Here is a 16,890-nt window from a genome sequence, read left to right as displayed (position 1 = left end):
ATCATGTATGACACAACTGGTTTTTTTATCCTTTGCACTAGCAATTTGTATTGTCTTTGCGAAGCTTACTCCGGAATTTTGCACAACTCGTATATCTCGCTCTTTTGTATGATAAGTGACCCCATCAATCAAATAACTAGAGTACTTTAACACTTGTTTGCTAGGTCCGCGCGCTACCCACTTCAATCTTTCTGAAATTTCACGAGTGGAATTGCCAACTGCACTTCCAACCTAAATTTCACAAATTGCTAAAATTTATCCCTAAGTTTTAAAAAACTCCATAATACTGATATTTAGACAGCTTACACTATCACGTAACCAGTTGATAAAGGTTCGGTTATGCTCATCTTGTAACTATCGTTTGGACTCAATCTTATGAGGAAATTTTGCATCCAAAAATGCCATGTGTTCCCTGATGAAATGAGTAAGGATAAGTTAACCAATTGAATGTAAAAAAATAGCAAGAAAGTATTACTAGGCAAAGAAATTACTCGATATAAGGCTCAACGTCAACAACATTTTCCAATAGATAACGATGTGCTTGATTCAATTCATCATCGCTAGTGTAGTGCATTACTGAACCAGACAGAGGCTTAGTGAGTTGTACTCTCCGATGCATTGATGGGATACCAATTGTATCTACACTAGACATATAGTCCGAGCAAAATTCCACAGCCTCTTCAGCAATACAACGTTCGGCTATACAGCCTCCAGGCCGATTGCGATTTTGCACATAGCCTTTCAATATCTTCATGATTCTTTCAAATGGATACATATGCCTAAAACAAACTGGGCCACACAATTTTTACTCGCGCACAACATGAACAGTCAAATGAATCATTATATCAAAAAAGATGGGGGAAAATATTTTTCTAGTAAACACAATATCATCACAATCTCTCTTTGCATCTCATCCAACTTTGAGACATCTATCACTTTATTGTATAACACATTGAAGAACCCACACAACCGAGTGATAGTATCTCTAACATGTTTAGGAGCAATAGTTGCATCAAAGTGTGATAGTCGTGTGACTTAAGGCCAACAAGTTTCAAGTCCTTCATCGACACGAGGTTTTTAATATTATATGAGTAATCTGTAGGGACCTTTATTCCAAACAGAGAATTGCAAATTTTTTTTTCTCGGACTTGCTTAGTGTATAACAGGCTGCTAGCAAATACGTTCTTTTCTACCATATCTTTGGTATCAAATCAGTCCTCAAATTCATCACCATGAGGTCTAGTCTTGTTGCAACTCCATCCTTTGTTTTCCCTGAAATATCAAGTAACGTACCGATGAGACTTTCACAAACAATTTTTTTTTAATATGTATGACATCAAGAACATGTCGAACATGTAGATGTTTCCAATAAGTTCGAAGAATATAGATTTCTTTTTCCAACATGATTTCTCATCACCTACGTTCAACTGAAGTTTCCCACTCATTTTTCCCAACCGATAATTAATTCTTTCAACTCTTTCTAAAACTTCATGCCCAGTTAATGGTTTTGGTGCGAGTATAAACTCTTGGTTCTCGTTAAATGGTTTCTTTTGTCTTCGATACAGATGAATTGTAGGAAGAAACCTTCTATGGCCTGTATATGCAAACTTTCTACTATGTTTCAACCTCGTCGAATATGTTTCTTCACCACATATTGGACATGCATGATATCCTTTTACAATACAACCTGACATGTTCCCATATACAGGAAAACCATTGATCGTCCATAGTAACGCAGCTCTAAGCGAGAAAATTTCTTTTCGATATGCATCATATGTATCAACACCTATATCCCATAAAAGTTTTAAGTCATCAATTAGAGGTGCTAAGTAGACATCAATATCATTTTCCGGTTGTTTGTGACCAGAAATCAACAAAGTGAGCATCATAAATTTTCTCTTCATACACAAACTTGGAGGAAGGTTGTAGGTGATCATCCCAATTGGCCAACAACTATATGCATAACTCATCAAACTATGTGGATTGATGTCGTCTGCTGATATGACCGATCTTAGATTTCTTGGCTCGAAAGAAAAATTTTGCCAGTTGTGATCAACTACTTTCCAAGAGGGTGCATCAGCCGGATGACGCAAGTATCCATCACAAATTCTTTTATCAGCATGCCAAGTTATTTATTTAGATATCACCTTCTGCTAAAACCATATTTGAAATCTCGGAATAGGTGGGAAGTATCGAAGGACCTTTATAGGAACTCCTCCATTTATCGTAGAATTTTTACACAACTTCCACCATGACATCTCGAAAATAGGGCAACTGGTAAAATCCTCATAATCCTCACGTTATACGATACAATCATTAGGACAAGCATGAATTTTCACATAATCCATCCCTAAAGCACATAAGCTTTTCTTTGCATCATACAAAGATAAAGGAAAATCATTGTCATCTGAAAGCATTTGTTCAAACAAACTAAATAAATCAGTGAAACTTTTATCAATCTAACTATATTTTGCCTTCAAGTTATATAATTTCACAAGTGCAGATAACTTTGTAAATTTAACACATCTCAGATATAAAGGTTTTTCGGCATCTTCAAGTAGCTTATGGAATTGGTTTGGATTCTCAGCATAACTATCATATTCACCATGTACCATATTTATAGGTTCCTCGGTAAAATATTTGCGTTCATCTTGCCCTACTCGATCACTATCATTCACTGAGTTCCGGAACTTAGATTGATAGGATCGGTTAAAGGTGAAAGAGTGTTTAGAAGGGGGGAGGGGGTGTTGAATAAACACTAACAATTTTCACAAATTTTCTCTTTTCTTGAGTCATTTTAGTGATAAATCGATACTCGAGAATCTTGTCAGTCGATCAATCAGTTAACAATAAAAGTGCGGAAATAAACCAACTGATAGATACAATAAAAATCGAAATAAGAAGACACAAGTTTTTATGCATGTTTGGAGATTTCAAACACTCCTACGTCACACCTTCTATCACAAGGATATGATATTCACTAAAAGACTTTGATTGATACAAACAGTTGTACAGACCCACTTCAGTTTTGGACTTAACAATGGCAAACTGAAACTCTTAGTTACAAAACACTTTACATTACTCAAATGGACTGAAATAACTTAGCATAAGTGATCTCTCCAAGATCAAGTTTTATAACAATAACGGTTTGTGCTTTCAAGCTAGAAGTATAGCCTTGAATGCTATGAATGTATATAATAAGAGTAAGCAAAGATTTTAGAAGAGTAACGGTATATCAATCGGGTTGATTCAGATTCGGAGTTGAGATTAAGAGTATTATATTTTTTTCAGCTGTTCTTCTCTACTATTTATAGGCTTTGCCTCCAACAGTAATATTAAATTTGATTTGAAACTTTTTATCCGTTGTTTGCCACATCAACATTCTTTTGACAATCGTACACTGCAACTTTTCTGACATGCGGCTATCCCACTACTTGTTGCAGTCAGCTTGTGTGTAGTTGTTGGTTGAACGTCCTTTTCCTTAACTGATGACGTGTATAGCTGAAGAATTAGCTGATAGAATAGAGTTGATAAGCTTACAACTGATTATAGTAACTGATCAGTTCAAATTGATCAGTCAGTTGTCTGCATAGTTCAGTTTGCTAGTAGTAACTGATCAGTTCCAATTGATCAGTCAGTTTTCTTTGAGAAACTACGCACTAATCTTCAGTTATGGACAACCGATAGTTTGCATATTTTAGATCAGTTTCTGTCAGTTTTCTTGATCAGTTAGTTAAATCTATTAAACGCTCAGTTCGTCAAACTTCCGAAATTCAGTTTCCAACAATTTCCCACTTTTTGATGTTTGACAAAACTTAAAAAAATAAGAACTGATCAACTGAACTCATTGTAGATAAAATAGCTCTTTCAATGCACAGATTCGTACAAAGGATAAAAGAATAAATAATCTTCTAACTGACAAAAATAAACTTCAAAAATCTGCCAAAAAAGTCTTCCATTTCTTGTCGATCAACTTTGTAGATTGCTCCGGCTGATCTTTTTCTTCTTCTTCCCCCTTTTTGTCAAATGCATCAACCTTTTTGGATAACATCCGCACATAAGAGAAGAGGTTTGATAATGCATTCATCATGATTTCTTGCAACAAATCCATTCTTTCAGAGACACTCTTTTCCAAAAAAATCAAGACGTCTTGTAACCAAGGCTTGAGTTTGGAAATGAGCTTCAGCTGACTGCTCTATCTTTTCGAAGTTCTTCCATTTGGAAAAATAATGAAGTTACGTCCTTTTTGATTTCCTGTAGTCTTCCCATGGTATTCTCCTTTATAGAGTTGAACCTCGTAGTGTGCAAAAATTGGGTTGACTTGATGTCAGAAAAGAAAGTCATTACACCGACAAGGTTGGTATGAATAGCCTGAAATTCTTCAAACAAAGATTCAGTTTCTATTGATATACCAGGAGACATGGCTCCAGAGGCTTCTGGTTCCTGGTTTTCTTGATTAAAGATCAACATGGCCCTGTCAGTTGTTCCAGTTTCAAGATTGACCATTTCTGAAGTATCCTCTGGTATAGCTTCCTGTTGAAGCTGTGGAGAAGAAGAAAGATTCAGAACAAGAGTAGAATCTGAGGCTCTGTAGGAGGTTGATCAGTTGAAATAGTAGCTAGTTCTTCAGTTGGTTGCTCAGCTGATTCAGAAATAAGTTCTTCAATTGGTTGAACAACTGAAACTGTGGTAGGCTATGCAGCTGACACCTCTTCAATTAATGGTTGTTCAGTCATGGCGGATGACTGAACTTCCTCTTTCAGTTCCTGTAATAACTGTCTGTTCAATCGTGGGTGGCAGTCGACTGAACTGGCCCTTCAGTCGGTTGAAAAGTAGCTTTTGAAGTTGGCTCATCAGTTGCGAATAGTTTTTCAACTGTTTCTGTAGTAGTCTATTGAATATCACGGGCAACTGATTTAATAACTTCATCAATGTTTTCCAATGATAATTCAGTATTAGTATAAAGTTGAAGTCCTGCAGTTGAGGAATGAGGAGCAGTAGCTGACAGTTGCGCATCCTTTGAAGAAGAATCATTTACTTGATCAGAAGCCTCATCAACTGGTTCTTGGGATGGCTTTTGCGGTTGAACTGATTGTTCAGCTTCCCATTCTGATGAAAGATTTTGGTAATCCGCTGGAATAGTCAGTTCTTGATCCAATTCCCAATGTTTAATCTCCATCTGTAGTGACAAAAGATCCGAGTCCAGTTGATCATGACCTGCTTTGTCATTAAAGGTAGTTGGACTGGTGGGATCAGTTTTGGCGTAGCTGAACAACAATTTGTCTTAACTTCTTTGCTTGTACTTGATCAAAGAAGTACTTCTTCCTCTGCAACGCTTGAACCACTGAAGCTGCTTTTATCAATTTTAGGACTATGGTTTTCAGGGCAATAAACTTCATCAAAATTGATTTTTTTTTGCAGTTTTCTGGCAAACACTTCAATCCTAAACCTTACCCATTCATCATAAGCTTTAAGCTCAGTCTCAGAAAATTCATTGACCTCTTTCCAGATGAGGTCAATATGGTTTGAATTGAGTTTGTGGGTCTGGGCTCTTCTGTCACCTTAGCCTTGCCCTTTGAGTCAGTCAGAACATGAGGAATACTCAGTACTGACCTAGTTGTATCAATATATTCTCTAATCACCATCTCTTTGGGTCTAGCAAAAGGCAGTGATGTTGGGCCAGAGATAGTGATTAATGGAGCTTTAACTCCAACAGGTTTATTCTTATCACCAAATTCGGGGATAGTCTTCTTGAGAGGAGCAGTAGGTGGAGGTAATTGCTCTTCAGTTAAAGCTGTAACTGATATTGCCCGCAACAGAGTAGCCTTGATCGGCTGTTCAGCTCCAGATATTAACATCCTCTCAGTTGGGATGGTACCAACAATAATTGCTGGTTTTGTCTTCAAAGTTCTAGGCTTCTTGGCGATCTTAGGAGAAGGAGTCTTTTCAGAATCAGTTTCATTGACAATCAATTTGCGTTTGATTGTCTTTTTCTGAATTGTCACTTTGGCTTTCTTGACTGATTTGGGAGCCCCCTGCGTCCCAATCTCTTTTTTCACCTTAATAAATTTTTCAGGGGAGATGTCCGGCCTGAGCTTCGGCAGCTAAGCACTCTTGTCATTGAATATCTTGAATTTGGATGACCTCTCAGAAGAATCACCCACTAAGCCCTTAGATTTCAGCAGATAGCTGAGCGGCACAACAAATCCCTTTGATTGTTTTCAAGACTGAAAAATGTTTTTCAGAAGGTTGAAAGTGATACATTTTCATTGCAGTCTCGTTCCAGCCATGATAGCAGTCATGACTTGAAATTTCTCTAGAGTGGGAGCAGCAAAGGATCCAGCTTTGGCAAGTAGCCCTTTGGCCACGATGTCAGCCAGAAACTGGATTTCTGGCTTCAGTTCTTTTTTGGGATCAGAAACTTTGATTTTCCATCCATCAGCTGATAGGAGAGTCTGCATCTCATCTACATCAGAAGTTTTCGCATCAGAGATATTGGGCAAACCATAAGCTGGCAGTTGAAATAAGTTTCTGAAGGATTTTTCTTCTATTATCAACAACCGATTATCGACGGAGGTAGTGATATTGCCGTCAGCAGAAATGAACCCATTTGCATAGAGATCTTGAATCTCTTTTGGATAGATTTGTTGGGAAAAGAGTCCCAGAAATGTCTTTAGTCCAACAACCTCTAGTTCGAGAAACATGTTCTTGATGTCCTAGTCCTGGACTGACAGGACTGAATCAAAATGAATTGCCATATCGTTCAGCATGTATGCTGGAATTTGATTTGCCATTGCCGAGGGATTGGTTATCTGCGAGAGAGAAAGCTCTGTGTATTGATTTGCTCTATAAACTTAATTGCGCGTAAAGGAAAACTGAAATGAGGCGGGTCAAGTACATATGCATGTGACTTTTCAAATCTTTGGACACGTATCAGTTCAAGATAATTTGAATAAAGTCGTGTGTACGTGTGATGAAAACGTTTGTAGAATTTAAATGGACTATGTGGGGCCGCATTTTAAAACACTATTCATTGAAAGACATGCATTAAATGCATAATTATCCGTCACATTACTTATTATGGAATATGTATCGATTAATTAGTTAACTTATTGGAGAAGATCAGTTAGGTCAGCAACTGAGTGATCAGTTGTAAGCTGAGTCATTTCAATTGAAGACCAACTGACTATTGTTTTCTCAGTTAACCTTTTAGATTCGATATTCCCCCTCAATAAACGAATATAAACAAAAGAAAGGGTAAGAGAAGCTTAGTCTGAATAACTCAAAGGCTTTAAGTTGACTAGAGTCTCTTCGTCTTGCTCTATTTCTTCAATATTCGTCTGTCTATAAATAAGACCATTGTCATTAGATGATAACAACGATAACTAAACACAGATGGCTAGAGCAAGCAGTTCCAACAATCTTCCTTCTCCATCAACACTTTGTCGTCTGTAAAGATAGAAGTAAGCTATGGAGAGTTATGTCCTTGAGAAGATTATGTCCACCTGGACTAAAGTGCAAGACCTTCAAGCTATTCAGCGAGATGTGTTGGTTGCTACTGAGAAACAGAGATCAACCGATATAAAGTATAAGAAGCGTATCAATGTAATCCACACTTCAGATCTTGCTACTGAGAAACAGAGATCAACCGATATAAAGTATAAGAAGCGTATCAATGTAATCAACACTTCAAATCTTGCTACTAATGAATGTCTGTTGGAGTTGATGCTGATGTAGGAGCAGAGAGCCTTGGATAAGATTGTCTTCTCGGAAGACTACAAAAGAATTTCATGTGAAGAATTGTCTGATTGGATGTTCTCTTGGCTAGATGCCGTAGAAAGAGAACTAAATCTTGTAATATTTGAAAGATTTTATAAATAAAATTGAATTTTGGTTTATTGCTCTTTCCTTATCTTCAAATGAATTGATATCAGTTGACAAACAATTAACTAACTGAAAAAGACTATCTGATTAGTTATTAACTGATATTTGATTAACTGAATAAAAATTAACAACAACTTACATAACAACAATATCATTGATATAATTAAGACAAATCAATTAAACCAAGAATATTGCGAAAATGACAAAACTTAGTCCCTGGTAGAGGTTTGGTGAAGATGTCAGCTGCTTGTTGTTCAGTTGATATGTATTACAGCCTTATTTCTTTCTTCAGAGCATGATCTCTGATGAAGTGATGCCTGATATCAATTGGATTGTATGTAATTGCAATCGTGCTTGTATTATCACAAAATATTGGTGATTCAGTTGTGCACAGCAGCTTCTAGCAGCAAGGTATTCTACTTCAGTTGTGAAAGTTGCTATGAATGTTTGCTTCTTGCTGAACCATTAAATCATTCTGTCTCCTAGAAACTGATATGATCCACTAGTGCCTTTTACAATCTAACTTTTATCCTCCATAATCTGCATCCGAATACCCAACTAAATTAAAAGAAGAATCCTTAGCACACCATAAGCCCACATTTTGTGTGCCTTTTAGATATTTCAAAATGCGTTTGGCTAGTTGAAAAATGCGATTGCTTAGGATCTGCCTGAAATCTTGCTCATATACAAACATCAAATACAATATCAGGACGACTAGCAATTATGTACAATAATGAACCTATTAAACCTCTGTAAAGTGTCGTCTCAACTGATATTCCCCATTGATCATTGTCTAGTTTGATTGATGAACTCATGAGAGTACTTGCAGCTGAACATGCTTTCATGTCAAATTTCTGAAGAAATTACCTAGTATATTTAGTTTGACGGATAAAAATACTAGTTTTCAGATGACAGTTCATCTATCATACTCATCTCGAATTTTTTCTGCATTAACTTGGCAAATTTCTCACATGATTTGGGGTTAGTTGACCAAAAAATAATATCAACATATATTTGTACAAGTAAAATGTGATCATTCTTTGAAAATTTGAACAGAGTCTTATTGACTGATCCAACAGTAAAATCATGATCAGTTAGGAATTTTGAAAGAGTTTCATACCAAGCTCTTGGAGCTTGTTTAAGACCATATAAGGCTTTGTTCAAATGATAAACATGATCAGGAAGAGAGTGATTAGCAAAACCTGGTGGTTGTTTAACATATACTTCTTGTAATTGACCGTTCATAAATTCATTCTTCACGTGCATCTGGTAGACTTTAAAATTCATGAATGAGGCATAAGCAAAGAACATTCTGATTGCTTCCAGTCTTGCAACTGGTGCATAAGTTTCATCGTAATATATTCCTTTTTCTTGCATATATCCTTGTGCTACAAGCCTCGCTTTGTTGCGCACAATTGAACCATCTTCGTTCAGTTTTGTTTCTGTATACCCACTTTGTATTTATAATGGTTTTAGAAACTGGTCTTGGAACTAAGTTCCAGACATTGTTATGAGTAAAATGATTTAGCTCTTCTTGCATGACATTTATCTAGTTAGGATCAGTAAGAGCTTCATTAGTTTTCTTAGGTTCCAGTTGGGAAACGAAAGCTGAATGAATAAATAAATTAAACATTTGATTTCGAGTTCTTACCGGATCAGATGGATTACATATCACCAATTCTGGTGGATGTGATTTCTTCCATCTGTACTCAGCATTTGTTGCATCCAACTCAGCAACTGCTTCGGTTGGCAACTGAATATTTTCTTCAGTTTCAGTTGATGCTGCATCAGTTTGTAACCGAGTATTATCATTTTTCTCCACCAACTGAAACTGTTCAACTGATTGATCCAGCACTTCTGGTTCTGGTGATTGAAGGATATTTCGATTGATGTGATTCTCTTATTCATTATCATCCTCCAAAATGATATCTGTAAAGATATCAACTAGCTCAACTGGATCAGTTGGCTTATCAGTTAGCACAGATTCATCAAATACAACATGAATAGACTCTTCCACATTCAAAGTGTATTTGTTAAAAACTCTGTAAGCTTTACTAACTGATGAATACCCAAGAAATATTCCTTCTACAGATTTAGCATCAAAAGCTTTTAAATGATTTTTGCCATTATCAAGAATAAAACATTTGCAGCCGAATATTTTGAAATAAGAAACCACGCTTTTGCGTCCATGCCAGATCTCATACGCTGTTTTCAAATGATTCTTATTAATCACTGATCTGTTCTGAGTGTAACATGAAGTGTTTACTGCTTCTGCCCAAAGCCTTTGAAAAATACCAGAATTAACAAGCATTGTTCTAGCAGCTTTTTTAAGGGTCCGATTTCTTCTCTCAGCTACAACATTTTGCTGATGAGTTCTTGCTGCTGAGAACTCATGCTTGATCCCAGTATTTTATAAAAATTGTGAAAGATTTTGATTGATGGATTCAGTCCCTCGATCAGACCTTATTAGATCAATCCCAACTGATATTTCATTTAATAATATTTTGAAAAGCTTAATCAGTTGTACAGCAGTTTGGTCTTTGGATTTAAGAAAGATAACCCAAGTAAATCTTGAAAAATTATCCACGACTACTAAGGTGTATTTCATTCCCTCTAAGCTCATGACTTGTATAGGACCAAAAAGATCTATATGTAGCAGTTTTAAGCATCGAGAAAATGATTTACCACCTTTGTTTTAAAATGAAGATCTTACTTGAATACCAAACAGACATGCTGAACAAATTTTATCTTTTGAAAAATCTACTTTGTGCAAACCAGTTACAATATCATGATTACTTAGATAGGCAATAGATTTAAAGTTTAGGTGGTTCAACCTTTTATGCCACAACCAGGTTTTAGAAAATTTGGAGGCCATAAAACAAAATGGTGCATAAGGTTGATCAGTCCAATTGAATTTGTAGGTATTCCCACAACAATTACCAGTTAAGATGACCTCATCAGTTGAGTCTCTAACTGAGCAAGTGTGTCTGTCGAACTGAACTGAGAATTTATTGTCGCATAATTGACTGATGCTAATCAAGTTATACTTCAAGTTCTCAACTAGTAAAACATCATTGATAGTAAAATTTCCATGGATAAGCTTACTATTACCCACAGTTTTACTTTTGGAGTTGTCTTCAAAACTGATGTTTGCACCAATGTATTTGATCAGTTGAGATAACAAACTTGGATCCCCTGTCATATGACGCGCGAGCATCCACTGTCCAGATAACAGGTTGATTCTTTGATTGTACGTCACCTGAAATCACACACAATATATATTCTTTGTACCCACAACTATTTGGGTCCTAAACTTATGATTCCTTTAGGAACTCAGACTTGGACTATTCTAACTGAATTTCTAGTTGTTGTGTTCCAGATAGTTTTTCTCGGCTTGTGTGTGCTTGATTTGTAGTGTGCAGATGAAGAAATACGAGCTTTAGCCTTGTTCAACTAATTGTTCTGTCGATATCTTTTCTGAACTGGCTTGCTATTATAGTAATTGGAGTAGCCATTAGAATAGTTTAGGTATTTATTGCTGAACTTTTTTGATGACTGACTTTGTGGGTCAGTTGAAATTTTTCGGCTATAACCAATAATATACCTTCTAGACCTTCTAGCCTTGTTCTTATTTTCAATAGGTTATACAACTGGTTTACTTGGCTCTGGTTGTTCTTGTACCACAACTGATTTTACAAAGAGAATATATTTCCCTTTGTTCATGTTCAGTTTTGGCTGAGTATCACTAGTGGAAGTTTCATTTTGGTTGCCAAACCCTAAACCAATTTTATCAGTAACTGATTTTTGCTTATCTTGTATTTCAGCTAGTGCAACAGATGATTTATTCCATGCCTTTATAAGCTCAGTTTGCTTTGAATTCGCAAGTATCAAATGCTAAATCATATATTGATTCTTGCTTCTTTCAGCATTCATCTCAGCAATCTCCTGTTTAAGACTCAACAGATCAACTAATTTATCAGTTTCAGTTTTATCGTCTTTGAGATCAGTTTGCTTTGCTCTGGCCTTCTCAAAAGATAGGGCAAACTCGTGATACTCATTGATCATGTCATGAAGTTTATAAATAAGTTCATCTCGTGTGAAGTCAGTTGAATTAAAGTCAAATACCTGTTGACTGATTGACTCCAGTTCTGTGTCATCAGCCATTAGACACTTGACCTCATCATCATCATCACTGGAGCAGCTCAAGCTTTCATATTCTGAATCACTGTCAAATTCTGCCAATTTGGACTTGCTTTCTTTTGCTAGAAGCACCTCATGCTTCTTTTTGTGTGATTTCTTGTCATCCTTTGATCTTCTCTTGTGCTCATAAGATTTCTTTCCCTTTTCAGTTGAGCCCCGACTGTCCTTCTTTGGCTTAGGACAGTCAGCAATAAAATGACCAGTTTTGCCATAGTTGTAGCAAGCATTGGGTTCTTCCTTGGAGTTATTTATTTGATATTGTCTTTGGAAGTTCCCTTGATTTATTATCATTAATCTTCCAAAAATTTTGGCGAATAATGACATAGCATCATTACTTAACTAATCAACAGATTTGTCAACTGAACCAGTTGGTTCCAGTTTGACAGCAGTTAGGACAGTTGTAGCAGCTGGTGTGGAAGGTTCCACTTCTCTGGTTTGCAGTTCAAATTCGTAGGCTTTTAAATCGGCAAATAAATCATAAAGTTCGACCTTGTTCAGTTTATTTGATTCTCGCATTGCCATGGTCTTAACATCTCATTCCTTAGAAAGACCTCTGACTACTTTTAGTGTTACCTCTTTATTTGAATACATCTTTCCGAGTGCATTCAGTTCATTTACTATGCTACTGATTCTTTTATCATATTCATGCATGGATTCTTCAATCTTCATCTTGATATTGTCAAACTTTTGAACATCAACTGATAGCTTATTCTCCTTGGTTTGCTCATTGTCTTCACAGAGCTGAATCAGTTTCTCCCAAATTTCCTTGGCTGTTTTGCACATTTTTATCTTGCTGAAATTGACTTTGTCCAGCGTTTTGTACAGGATGTCCTTAGCCACGTTGTCTAAGTTGGTTTTTTTCTTGTCTTTAGCTGTCCATTCATCTCGAGGTTTTTCAATGCGGTATGGAGCCCCATCAGTTATGGCAACAACAATGTTTGCCTTCAATATTTTCATGGGTCCGTCTGTAATTACTTACCACATGTCATCGTCTTGAGCAGCTAGATGATCCTGCATTCTAATTTTTCAATCATCAAAATCCTCTCTGGAGAACATTGAAATTTTGTTGAATGAAGACATGATAATCAGTTTGTATATTGGAATATTCAGGGACAAGATTCAACTACTCTGATACCACTTGATAGGATCGGTTAAAGGTGAAAGAGTGTTTAGAAGAGGGGTTGAATAAACACTAACAATTTTCACAAACCTTTTTCTTTTCTTGAGTCAGTGTAGTGATAAATTGATACTCGGGAATCTTATGAGTCGATATCAATCGGTTAACAATAAAAGTGCGGAAATAAACTGACTGATAGATAAAATAAAAAATGAAATAGGAAGACAAGTTTTTATGGATGTTCGGAGATTTCAAACACTCGTATGTCACCCCTTCTATCACAAGGATATGATATTCACTAAAAGACTTTGATCGATACAAACAGTTGTACAGACCCACTTTAGTTTTGGATTTAACAATGCCAAACTGAAACTTTTAGTTACAAAACACTTTACAGTACTCAACTGGACTAAAATAACTTAGTACAACTGATCTCTCCAAGATCAAGTATTATAACAATAACAGTTTGTGCTTGTAAGCTCGAAGTATATCCTTGAATGCTATGAACGTATATAATAAGAGTGAGCAAAGATTTCAGCAGAGTAACGGTATATCAATCGGGTTGATTCAGATTCGGAGTTGAGGTTCAGAGTATTATATTTTTATCAACTGTTCTTGTCTGCTATTTATAGGTTTTGCTTCCAACGGTAATATTAAATTCGAATTGAAACTTTCTATCCGTTGTTTGCCACGTCAACATTCTTCTGACAATCTTACACTGCAACTTTTCTGACATGCTGCTATTCCGCTACTTGTTGCAGTCACCTTTTGTGTAGTTTTTGGTTGAACGTCCTTTTCCTTAACTGATGACGTGTATACCTGAAGGATCAGCTGATAGGATAGAGTTGATAAGCTTACAACTGATTATAATAACTGATCAGTTCCAATTGATCAGTCAGTTGTCTGTGTAGTTCAGTTTGCTAGTAGTAACTGATCAGTCAGTTGTCTTTGAGAAAATGCGCAATAATCTTCATTTATGGACAACCGATAGTTTGCATATTTTAGATCAGTTTCTATCAGTCTTCTTGATCAGTTAGTTCAATCTATTAAACGCTCAGTTTGTTAAGCTTCCGAAATTCAGTTTCCAACATAGATCTTTCGCCATGACAAATACATGTATGATATGTTAAATCTATACCATTACAACACATATGAGCCCTTATAGTGTCAATATCTTTCGTATTTAGATTACCACATTTTGCACATGGGCAAGGCATTACATTCGGATTGTTTTTGTTTCGCGATGCAAACTGCAAGAAATACTCCACCCCAACCTCATATTAATGTGACAACCTATTCTTTGACATCCAATCTTTGTCCATTATACGTACAGCTAACCAACCAACAATGACTCAAATCCTTCAAAACAGTTGTAAAAATACTGTTAAGTTGGTGTTCAAAATAGTTGTAAACAACAAATTAGACATCAATGTTGTGATGAATCTATCAACAATGGTTGTGTTACATATCTTCATTTACTATATTTTTGTGGCGATGGCTTTATCAACAATGACATTAATTTAATTTGTAAATATGCGGAAACATACCTGCAGGAAACCGCCACCACGGCTTTTTTACCGACTATAAACTTGAACGTAAGAAAATTTCCTAACCCACTGTCACTTTCAATTTTCTGCACATAAAGCACGAAAAATTCATATCAGGCCCAACCGCTCAAATCCCCATCAAAGAAGCTTGCTCGTGATAGCTTGCCACCTCTAAAATTGGTATGTCGCAGTAAATACTAGTCAAAATAACTGAAATCAAACAGTAAAAACTAGTCAAATTACCAACTTGGTTTAATCATGTGAGGCCCGAGATTATATCATTGTAATTCGAGATTATTAATTTGACAAATTGATGTGGTCAGGGAAGGACAAGCTTCGAGGAAGACGTGGGGAAAGCATATGATTGTGTTGAGGCAGAAGACCTCGCGCATATGCGCAAGTAGCCAAATGCCGAGGCAGAAGACTAGGCACACATATGCGCGAGCAGGTAGATTTCTAAGCGCCCAGACAGAGAGTCTCGCGCATATGCGCGAGAGGTGCTGAATAAAAATATGTGACACATGTCTTGCCATGCAATTGAACATGTAGATAACCCTTCCCTCCACTTCAGAATTTGCAGCCAAGAACCGGGAAAGCCATGGAAATCCTTTAAGTTTCTTCTTCCTATCTTAGAATTGTGATTTTGCAAGATCCGGCCATCCGATTTTCAATATGAGTTTAGTTTCGTGCTTCTCTCGTCAAGAGCTTCAAAGGGATGTAAGTTTTCTTAATTTCCTGCATGATTCGAAAATTTGATGTTGAATAAATCATAAGTTGATTGATATTATGTGTTCTTGAGATTATGGTAAGCATATAATCGAAACCGGATCGAAGAACAAACAACGTATGCAACTGTTATCATTTTCCAGCCTATATTGAATGGGGTTATGCAGATTTTGGGAATTATGGTTTTTAATTGTTATTGGTTATAAGTTATGGTTGTATCTATTGTTTTTTGAATTGCCGGGTATACCGAGATTGCGCCGTTATGCCGTCGAAATTAATTAGATTGAGATTGATCATAACATGTCTTGCTTTGAGTTGTTTGTTGATGTTATGCCTCTCGAATATGTCATTCCAGCTTTGGTATTGAAGGCTTCGAACTCGAGAATTCAACTTCGGAACCGATAGAAGAACGAGCAACGCAAGGTTGAGATTGGTTGCGTCAAACCAGAAACCGAGAAAAGAAAGGTATAAATCAATGTTAAACCGGGATAGATAACTCGAGTAAGATATGACTTGAGTTCCCAAAACCACGTACTTAATTGTTATTGTTTTGATATATTCGAACTTCTTGAATTTATGTGCTTGTTCTATTGAGTTTAGAAAAGCATGGAATAGGAGATAGATATCATGAAAGAGTCTTCGGTAGATGTGCAGAGTCACTGAACGTTTGGTTTATATCGATGAGCTTAGGAGAAAGATCTACTCCTATTGTAGATACTCGATATAGTGTGCCGAAGTCTGGGAATAAGAACATACCACCACCTAGAAGGGAAGAATAGATGGGAGACTTGTTATGTTCTTGTTCAAACCGGGATCCCTAGATAAGAGTCGAGTCAAAGATTAAGAGTTAAAGAGTTTGATTTACAGCTATGTATCTATTTATATTTTTCTTAGACTACGATACACGTTGTTTGACAAATGTTTTATATTTTTGTATATGTTTGTATGAAATGCATGTATATGTTGTTTATACTTGCATGACAAATATATTTCTCATCGGAGTTATCCGGCTGTTGTTGTGTTTGTATGTGTGCATGACAACAGGTAGGACATGATCAGGGTCGAGAAGAGCACGAAAGATCGAGATTAGAGTGGTGAGCCGGGCTTAGATGTAGAACTAGTTGTTCAACACTGAAATGTAGTTGATAAACACTAGTTTGTTATGACTTTATTTTGAACAATTTTTGTATCTTTGATCATGTTGTAAATATCGAACTTGATCTTTTAATTAAATAAGATGGATTATCACTTGTTGTAGAAATTTGTACACTTGTGTGTTAGATGCTCAACCTTTTTTTAAAAAAAAATTCGACCTAGCTTCTACAATTGATCTATTTAATCGCAAAGATAATTTAAAAAAATGAGTTAGCGTCTGGGTCCCCGAAACAGGTAGTATCAGAGTTGTATGCTCCTTAG

The 16,890-nt window shown here is 36.2% G+C and overlaps 1 long non-coding RNA gene across 1 annotated transcript; it reads left to right on the top strand.

Annotated features, from left to right (window-relative positions):
• The first annotated feature begins 10,217 nt into the window (after nucleotides 1-10,217).
• On the top strand, nucleotides 10,218-16,501 carry LOC140839403 (uncharacterized). The gene is made up of 3 exons (XR_012119716.1): nucleotides 10,218-14,928; nucleotides 15,072-15,465; nucleotides 15,830-16,501. It is a non-coding gene; the product is annotated as an uncharacterized lncRNA (long non-coding RNA).
• The last annotated feature ends 389 nt before the right edge of the window (nucleotides 16,502-16,890 follow it).

The sequence above is a fragment of the Primulina eburnea genome, chromosome 8, assembly GCF_022965805.1.
Source record: "Primulina eburnea isolate SZY01 chromosome 8, ASM2296580v1, whole genome shotgun sequence".
In the NCBI taxonomy this organism is placed as follows: Eukaryota; Viridiplantae; Streptophyta; class Magnoliopsida; order Lamiales; family Gesneriaceae; genus Primulina; species Primulina eburnea.
The sequence above is the reverse complement of the archived record's forward strand: the minus strand, read 5'-3'. Positions and strand labels throughout refer to the sequence as shown.